At 40.9% G+C, this 9,541-nt stretch overlaps 1 pseudogene; it reads right to left on the reverse strand.

Moving 5' to 3' along the window:
* Nucleotides 1–2,381: 2,381 nt before the first annotated feature.
* On the reverse strand, nt 2,382–3,851 carry LOC112835772 (adenosylhomocysteinase-like; annotated as a pseudogene).
* Nucleotides 3,852–9,541: the final 5,690 nt, after the last annotated feature.

The following is a 9,541-nucleotide window of genomic DNA, read 5'->3' on the forward strand; positions in this document are numbered from 1 at the left end:
TTTGTTAGATAATTCCAACATCTGTATCACCACAATGTAGGGGCCTTTTGACTGTTCTTTCTTATGAAAATTATGATTATGATTTTTTTTGTATCCTGAGGAATTTCAGATTGGGTAGATACCCAGGAGTGGAATACACAATAAAAACACAATTTGAAAACAAATCTTTTTCTTATAAAAATTAATACATACTCATTATAAAAGAAATGTTTTTAAAAACTAATAAACAAAAGGGGAAAAAATCACCTATCACCTAACTAACTTAGAGGTGATGATTTTCCTCTGTTTACACATAACCTCTGTCTCTCTCAGAATGCTTCTGAAGTTTAATTTTCATGTAATTTGATTTTCTAAGGTCAAATTTACTCTTTACTTCCTCAAATACAGATTCTAATTCTCTGATTGCAATAATCGCTTCCTTTTAATCATCCTTTTCCTTACTCAGATCCCTCCTCACTTCATTTTGTTGCCTTTACATCTTATCCTTTTGACTTTTGAATTTATACCGTCACATTATTTCTTATTCTATTAGCTTTCATATTAGTTTTTCGTCTCCCAGAGAGGCCATGTTCTTCTGACATTATTGAGGTTTCAAAAAAAAAAAAAATCCTAAAATGTTCTTTTGGATCCAGTGGTAAATCATTTTCCAACAACTGTGCTTCCTCTGAGTTTTGAATGCTATCTAGTTTACAATAATTTTCACAGGCCCAGTGTTGTTTTCACTTTACACTTTTTTCCCCCACTCAAAATATAATGGATTTTCTGGAATTGGTGCTTTTGCATTTCCTGATAGAGCACAGTTAATAGTATATAGCTTCTAAGCTATTCCCAGCATCTATTAGACCTTCATAAACTTAGATATATAGATTAATTATTAGACTTGAGGGCAAGGGCTATACCAGTTACAGTGCTTTGGTTGTAAATAATACAAAGCCTAACTTAAATTAACTTAAACAATAATTGGAAATTTCAGAGATGGGGCAGGTTTCAGATGTAGTAGGATCACAGTTCTAGACCCATTTTCTGCCTTCTCTCGAGCACTTCCCTCCCCTCTGTATCCACTTTATCTTCAGCAGGATTTTGTTTGTGGCTTTGAAAGTTTTATGCATTTCACTATAACAAAAAGCTCAACTATAAAGCTAAAGTCGAAGGCTGCACTCATTTTGCATCAACTTAAGTTATATACTTATGCCCTAGGCTACTTAGGGGCTGTCATGAGACTCTCCCAGATTTCATCCTTCACATGGTGTTAAGTGGGCTCTGCAACCCACCAAATCTACATACATAATGAGAACTATCTCTAAAGAGGAAGAGAGGTTGGACATTGAATATCACCCCTTTTCTCTCCCACAATGCTCCCTACAAGGAAGTTATTCACACCTGAACCTCCAGTACTCTGAGCCAATGAAATACATGTTCTTCCAGCCATTGCTCTCATATTCAGCATCTTATTTGGGGAAAATAATCTCTAAGAATGCAATAGTGGATTACAATGCATCAGGCAGGCAGAGACCCCTGGTTTCATGTCATATATCATGGATATGACTAGTTGTTTTCCTTGATGCAACTCAATCTTTTTTTTTTAGGCACCAAAATTTTTATTTACCCACCTTCCTGCTCTCTTTTAACATTATAAACATTAATTAAACATTATAAACCAAATTAATCTTTTTGATCCAGGGTTGTGATAGGAACCATCATGTTACAAAGAGGTGGTAGATCTATGCCTGCTTTTAATGATTCTCTGGCCTCTCTCAACCTATGGTTCTCACTCCTCTTATCCTTTTTTGGCTGTCCCTTAACAGTATATTCTAACCTCTGTAAAATAGAAATTGAAAGTACTAACCTCATTGTTCTGTGAAACCTCTTAAAAAAGAGAATGCCCAGCACTAAGGTGGGCTCTCAGGGGCATCAAACTCCCAAAAGTTCCTCCCTGTTCTTTGATATAATTCATTGTCATCTGTCATGGGCTGAGGAACCAGCAAACCAGTAAACTAAGAACAAGTGTACAAGGTCCACAGGCCAGGTGAGGGCCTAGATGGTAAAGTGCATGCACTTTGTGACCACCATTGTTGACTTCCAACCCAAGTAAGGACTGCCTGAGTGAGCAGTTCCAAAACCCCTGAGCTCATGGTTCCCTGTGGGTATCTCCTGTGTACTTTTATCATGACCAGGGCTTGAGAAGGGGCTTCTCAGTTCCCTCTGCCACACTTACAACAGTGTGAGGGATGCACCAGAGGCCAAAGACGGAGTGATAGCTCTGGGGAGTAAGTGGGGAACATTAACAAAACTATCTCAAATTTGGTGCCATTTGCTCGTGGGGAAGAGAGGTGGAATCCCAGCAAGACCAGCAGTTATAAGGCAAACAATAGGCCTGGTTCTCAGTAGCGCTAATGATCAGGCTTGAAGGGGCCATCACAGGACAAGCCCAGGTACTGGGCCTGCTTCTCAGTGTGGTCAGCTTCACATTCAGCTTACCCAGGTGGGCTTCAGCTGCTGCATCATCCAGCTTCTTGAGCAGGAAGTGGACCCCAACAGAATACTTGTCAGGGTGGTTCCACAACTCTATCTGTGCCAGCACTTGGTTGGTGAATGAGCTGCTCATCACAAAGCTGGGATGACCCATGGCGCAGCCCAGGTTGACCAGCCAGCCCTCAGCCAACAGGGATGATATGACGCCCATTTTTCAGCCCATAGCGGTCCACCTGGGGCTTGATGTTCACGTTCTCCACAGCATTTTCGTTCAGCCACTGGACATCAATCTCCACGTCAAAGTGTCCAATGTTACAGACGATGGAGTCATCTTTCATCTGCTCAAAGTGCCTGTTGGGGAGTGCCAACCCATGGAAGACTGTCAGGGACAAAGAGCAGCCCCAAGCCTGCCTTCTTCCTCGCTCCCCGTGACCCCCAACCTGGCACCTACCGGCCAAGGATGATGTCAGTACAGCCTGCGGTGGTGACAAATATGTTGCCCTCCTGACAGGCCTCATCCATAGTGGTCACCTCATAGCCCTCCATGGCAGCCTGCAGTGCATTGATGGGGTCAATCTCCGTGATAATGACACGGGCCCCAAAACCCCTCAGGGCCTGGGCACAACCTTTACCCATATCGCCATAGCTTGCTACCACTGCCACCTTGCCTGCAATCATCACATCTGTAGCCCACTTGATGCCATCTATAAGAGACTCCTGGCAGCCATACAGGTTGTCAAACTTGCTCTTGGTGACAGTCATTGACATTGATGGCAGGCACCTTCAGCTTCCCGTTGGCCATCATCTTGTATAGGTTGTGGACCCCCATTGTGGTCTCTTCAGAAATGCCTCGGATGCCTGACAGGAGCTGTGGGTACTTGGTGTGAATGAGGTTGGCGAGGTCACCTCCGTTCATCCAGAATTATGTTGAAGGGCCCATCCTTGAACTACAGCATCTGCTTGATGTACCACAGGTACTCCTCATCCATTTCACCCTTCCGGGTGTACACTAGAATGCCAGCGTTGGCAATGGCAGCAGCTGCATGGTCCTGGGTAGAGAAGATGTTGCAGCTGGACCACCGTACCTCTGCACTCAGGGCCACGAGGGTCTCAATGAGGACAGCTGTCTCCACAGTCATGTGTAGGCTGCCAGCGATGCGGGTGCTCTTCAGTGGCTTAGAGGCCGAGTACATTTCCCTCATGCGCATCAGGCCCTGCATCTCATTCTCTGCGATGTCCAGGGCCTTGTGTCCCCAGGAGGCCAGGCTGATGTTGGCGACTTTGTAGGGCAGTTTGTCCAACATGCTGGCAGAGTTTCCACACAGAGTGATGGACATGGGTGAAGGGAGGTGGCCCTGGGGCTAGGGACTGGCACAGGAAGGACGGCACTGGGCAGGGCAACTCAATCTATCTTATAGCTAGCGAAAAATTCATCCCAGATTCTAACAAGAAAATATCTGTTAGGGTCCATTTCAATTTTGTTCTGAACTTTTCAGAAGCTGAGTTAAGTACTAGCCATTTCAACAGTAGATGTTTAAGTTTCACAAAATGTTATTTCATATCCAGCTATTTTATTTATGTGTAGTTAATTATTCCATAAGTAATTAGAGAAACACATTCAATAATATAATTTTTAAATATCTACCATGAATGTGAATCAGCTCCTGGTTAGGTAAAAGTATAGGTTAAAAGAAAACAAGACTATGTAATACGAACCAAAAAGAGTGACTAGATCAGTTACCTTTTGTTGTTGGTAATTTAATTTCCTCTAATTTAACCTCAAATTTTGCTCTGAGCTTCCCAACAGCCAAAGGAAAAATGGTAACATAGTCAGTTACATCATTCTCAAATGTCAAAGTATCCTAGCCCTTTAAAAGAATTCTCTTCATGGCACTAAATGTTAAATGAGTATATAGGGAATTCTGAGCACTGTAGGAAAATGTCTTCCTTGTACACATTTCTATAGGAAATACAATTGTAAGATCCTTGTAACTGTTTTTTTATGGTGTATTTTATACACACTGAAATAATTGAAGAACTATAATTAAAAGAAATTTGATAAAGACTCTATGAGGAGCCAAATAAAATGTTTCAAGTATGTGGCAGTCTTATGATTTAATTTGATCCTAAGACAAAGTTTTAAGTACCTTGATAAATGCTTGGACTGTAAATCCTTCAAATAATCTGTTTATTTCTTCACCCACACTTTTGATAGTGTTTCATAGTCTTTCATTCAATTCTTTCAACAACCTGAGATAATGTTCTTATTCCCACTAAATTACATTTGAGGAAGTGGAAGCTCAGAGGAGTGAAATGCTTTGTTGAAGGTCAGCCAGTAAATGACTTGGAAGGAACTCAAACACAGGTGTTCTGATTCCAGATTTACAAAATGCATTTGTTAAGTACCTGTTGTGTTCTAGGCAGTGCTCTTGGGGCTGGGGATAGATAGTTGAATAAAATACAATCCCTGTTCTCAGAGAGCTAGTGGGAAAAACAGATAAAGACGTCATTTTCTATAACTTAGCCAACACTCTGTGCTTTCATGATACTAGTGCCATACCAGTAGTTGTACAGTAGATAGTTTGGGAATATAAGATCATTGGATAAGAATAAATATTTCTGATGTCTCTTCCAGATCATGTTCTACATTATATGACATGATTTTAGATAAAAATGCTGCAAGTGTTGAGAGAAACACAGATAAAAAAAGACTGGAGAAATAATCGCTTCATGGAGTTGCTGAGCCTCTTTTGGAATAATCGGAAGGAAGAGGGAAAGATATTCCATTTATTCCCAGGATTATAATAACTATTCTTGGCTATACTGTGGAACAGCATTTGGTGACAAAATGTGGTTCTGATGAAGAAAGATTTCAAAAGCAGGTGGGAATATCTTGGCCCAAATATTTTGAATCCACGTTGGTGCTGGGGGTAATTTTACATAAAATGACAAAGTCATGGGTGCCTTACCCTGGAAATGGTTCAGTGGAAACTGGATGACTGTCTGCAAGAAAATCCGGGAAGCTGGACCTAGCATCAGTTGTTTTTACTCATGGTTTGTAAATAACAAAATCATTTCAAATCAAATTTCACATGAAACCGAATATAGGTACATCTCGAAGATCCTGCAGGTTTGGTTCCAGACCATCATGATAAAGCAAGTCAAATGAATTTTTTGGTCTCCCAGTGCATATAAAGGTTATCTTTACGCTAAATGGTAGTTTATTAGTGTGCAACAGCATTACATCTAAAAAAACCAATGTGCATGCCTTAATTTAAAAATACTTTATTGCTAAAAATCACTGGCTATCATTTAAGCTTTCGGTGACTCATAATCTTTTGCTGGTGGAGGATCTTGCCTTGATGTTGATGGCTGTTGGCTGATCAGGATGGTGGCTGCTGAAGTTTGGGGGGGTTGTAGCAATTTCTTAAAATAAGACAACAATGAAGTTTGCCACATCAATGGACTTTTCCTTTCATGAACAATTTTTCTGCAGCATGGGAGGCTATTTGATAGCATTTGACCCACAGTAGAACTTCTTTCAAAATTGGAGTCAGTTCTCCCAAACCCTGCCATTGCTTTATCAATTAAGTTTATGTGATATTCCACAGTCTTTGTTGTCATTTCAACAATCGTCCCAGCATTTTCACCAGGAATAGTTTCCATCTCAAGAAACCACCTCCTTTGCTCAACCATAAGAAGCAACCCCTCATCCATTAAAACTTTATCATGAGATTGCTGCAATTCAAGTATAATAATAATGGAAGAGTTTGAAATGTTGAGGGAATTACAAAAATGTGACACAGAGACATGAAGTGAGCAAATGATTTTGGAAAAAAATGGCACCGGTAGACTTGCTTGATGCAGGGTTGCCATAAAACTTTAATTTGTAAAAAAAAAAAAAAAAAAAAAAAAATGCAGTATCTGCAAAGCACAATGAAATGAGGTATGCCTGTATATAAAACAGATCAAAGTGGAACAACTGTGGCTGACTAAATCCAGGGTGGGGTACAGGAGGCCCACCCATACTGTCTCTAGGACCTCCCCACTGACTATGCCTCCAGGTGATCATTGAAGCATGATTTGAAAACGGGTCCCATCAATTCAAAGGGGCACTGTTCCTAGGACTTTACAAAGTAAGAGACACCGGTTGTTTCATCTCAGATGGCTACTGAAGAAGCATGCTATTAGAAGTCTTTTGGGACTTCTATAATGCAAATGTAATCTACATTTTTTGTTCTTTTCTAGTTGGTCACCTCAGTGGTCCAAGCACAGACAAAGCAGACAGACTCTGAGAGCTAGGATTAAAAAGAAAATAAAAAACAGCTCACAGTAGTGACCCCTCCCAAAAAGACCCAGCAATCTTCCAGCTACAGTAGCAGTAATCCCAAACCCACTACAGCATCTAATTGAAATATTGATTCTTCAGTTAGGTCTCTAACTTAAAATTCCAGAGCAGAGAGCTCCCCACCACACAGACACCCCCTTTGCAGAATCACATCACAGAGCACATAGTGTTTCCTTAACATTAAGCTTCCCAGGGCTTTCATTTCAATTAGTCATAAAAAAAGATCAAGAAGGAAAGTATTGTCGGAAAGATTCCAGTCAGTGTTTTATTGCCTGAAACAGTTTTCAGGATTAACCATTTCATACCAGAGAGGGAATTCTGCAGAAAGTGCAGTGCTTTCTCCTTACAGAAGGGAAGCTATGGATAAAGCAAAGAATACAAAATATACTTTCTTCTAACTGTTTCTTATTCAACATGTTTTCATTAAACAATCTCATTTATGGAACTAAAAATTTTTCTGAACAAGCACGCAGTATATGCCAAAAAAATATCGCAAATCCAACTTTTGCTCTCCTTATATTTCCATTTAGGTTCTCAGAGCAACAAAACCCCTTGACATTATTATCTCCTCCAAATACTAATTATGTCACCACAACTGTGTGTCTGCTAATCCTCCAGAAATAATGTGAGAATTACAGGGATGCAACAGGAATAGAATGGAATTAGAAATATATTTTGTGAATTTGTCAAAACTACCAGCTTTCTAAGAGGGTAAAGTGCACATCCAAAAAATTCTTTCATAAAAGGACAAATTCCCACAATGAAGATAAATGATGACTCTTAATACTACACTTGGAGCGCAGAACACTAGCTAGAGCAAGGCCAGCATGCTGTGGTTTCTTTTATTCTTACAAGAAACTTAGTTCATGGTACCTAGGATTTTCATCTCAGAGCACCAGCTTCAACTCCAGATACAGACCTGTTTTTAATCATACTTAATGTGCCCGGTTCCCAAGAGAATAACAATGAAGGTGAAACCTCTCCAGCAGGGAGGAGAATATACTTGCTCTGGGAATGGGGATGTAATCCTTCCCTCTGAAGAAAAGAAAATGTTTATTATAGCACACTGTCTGCCACCTCTTCAGTCTCAAATAGTTCTTGAATGTATGAATGACAGTATCATCACGCTCTGCTCATCCTGGGCTAAAAACAAGAGAATCATAGGCTGTTGTGTCTAAAGGTACTTTTAACATTAGCTCCTTCAGCCCTATTTTGCAGATGTACAAACCAAGGCCCCAAAAGTGATGGATTTATGAAAGGTGCATTCATGGTCACATAGGGCATAGGTATCTGAATTTATTCCCCAAATCTCTGATCAAGGCTCTTTCCTCTACTGCAGGTGACAAAGTCCTACATTGTCTTCAAAATCAAGTCTTAGGGATGTCTCAGGGCATCTCCTTCCCACACCCTGGGCCACTGCAGGGTCCAGACACATATACCTCTTTCCGGACACCAGCTGCAGACTCTGTTGGTCTTGGGTATTCCAGTGTGGTCCACGCAGATGTCTCTACCCTACTCTCAGCTCTTTCAGCCATGTTCGAGAGGCTTTCTTCTCCATCCCATCAGTGGCACCCACTTGACCTCTTTGCTATACAGCACTACTGAACTGCCCATATGTGAAGTTGTGCTTGCGCATACACACACACACTCACACTCGGCCTGCCCACATGTGCACACACCCCATGCTGGTTCACCCATGTGTGACCTGAGTTTTGTGGTCTGCCTTGGCTGGGTTCTTCTTCCTGTCCATCTGACTGGTTCCACTCCATGCCATTTTTACCTCCCACTTCAGCTCCCTTTTCTTCCACACTCCACACCAGGCTTGGGTTAGGAACCCCTACTCTTAGATCTCATGTTCCCAGGTATCTGTTATCTCTGCACTAAACTCAGACACATTACCTAAAATCCTTGCATGGGTTCCCTAGATTCAGCTGGACCTGGTTTCTCCCAATCATTTAACCAATGAACATGCAGGCATCATGTGAAAACTATGTCTGTTAGCTTATAAATGTTAACACAAATAGGTGACAGGTAGGTAAGAGTGTTTAAGGCAACTTTGTGCACTTCTAGGCATCAATTACTGTATCTCCTTTTTAACTTAGTGAATTATTTCTGTATTCACAGTATACCTGTGCTATTTCTGATCTTCTCATAGGAAAACAGAAACTTTTGACATAATTCTGCTTCTATCTTTTCAAGACGTGAACAGACATTTTTCCAAAGAAGACATCCAAATGGCCAACAGACAACATGAAAAAGTGCTCTACATCACTTGGCATCAGGGAAATCCAAATCAAAATCTCAATGAGATACCACCTCATACCAGTCAGAATGGCTAAAATTAACAAGTCAGGAAATGACAGATGTTGGCGGGGATGCAGAGAAAGGGAAACCCTCCTACACTGTTGGTGGGAATGCAAGCTGGTGCAGCCACTCTGGAAAACAGTATGGAGGTTCCTCAAAAAGTTGAAAACAGAGCTACTGTACGACCCAGCAATTGCACTACTGGGTATTTACCCCAAAGATACAAATGTAGTGATCTGAAGTGGTATGTGCACCCCAATGTTTACAGCAGCAATGTCCATAATACCCAAACTATGGAAAGAGCCAAGATGTCCATCAACAGATGAATGGAGAAAGAAGATGTGGTATATATGTACAATGGAATATTATGCAGCCATCAGAAAAAATGAAATCTTGCCACTTGCAATGACATGGATG

Source organism: Callorhinus ursinus, unplaced genomic scaffold (assembly GCF_003265705.2).
Source record: "Callorhinus ursinus isolate GAN/ISIS: 27379988/994484 unplaced genomic scaffold, GSC_fseal_2.0 scaffold4, whole genome shotgun sequence".
Lineage (NCBI taxonomy): Eukaryota > Metazoa > Chordata > Mammalia > Carnivora > Otariidae > Callorhinus > Callorhinus ursinus.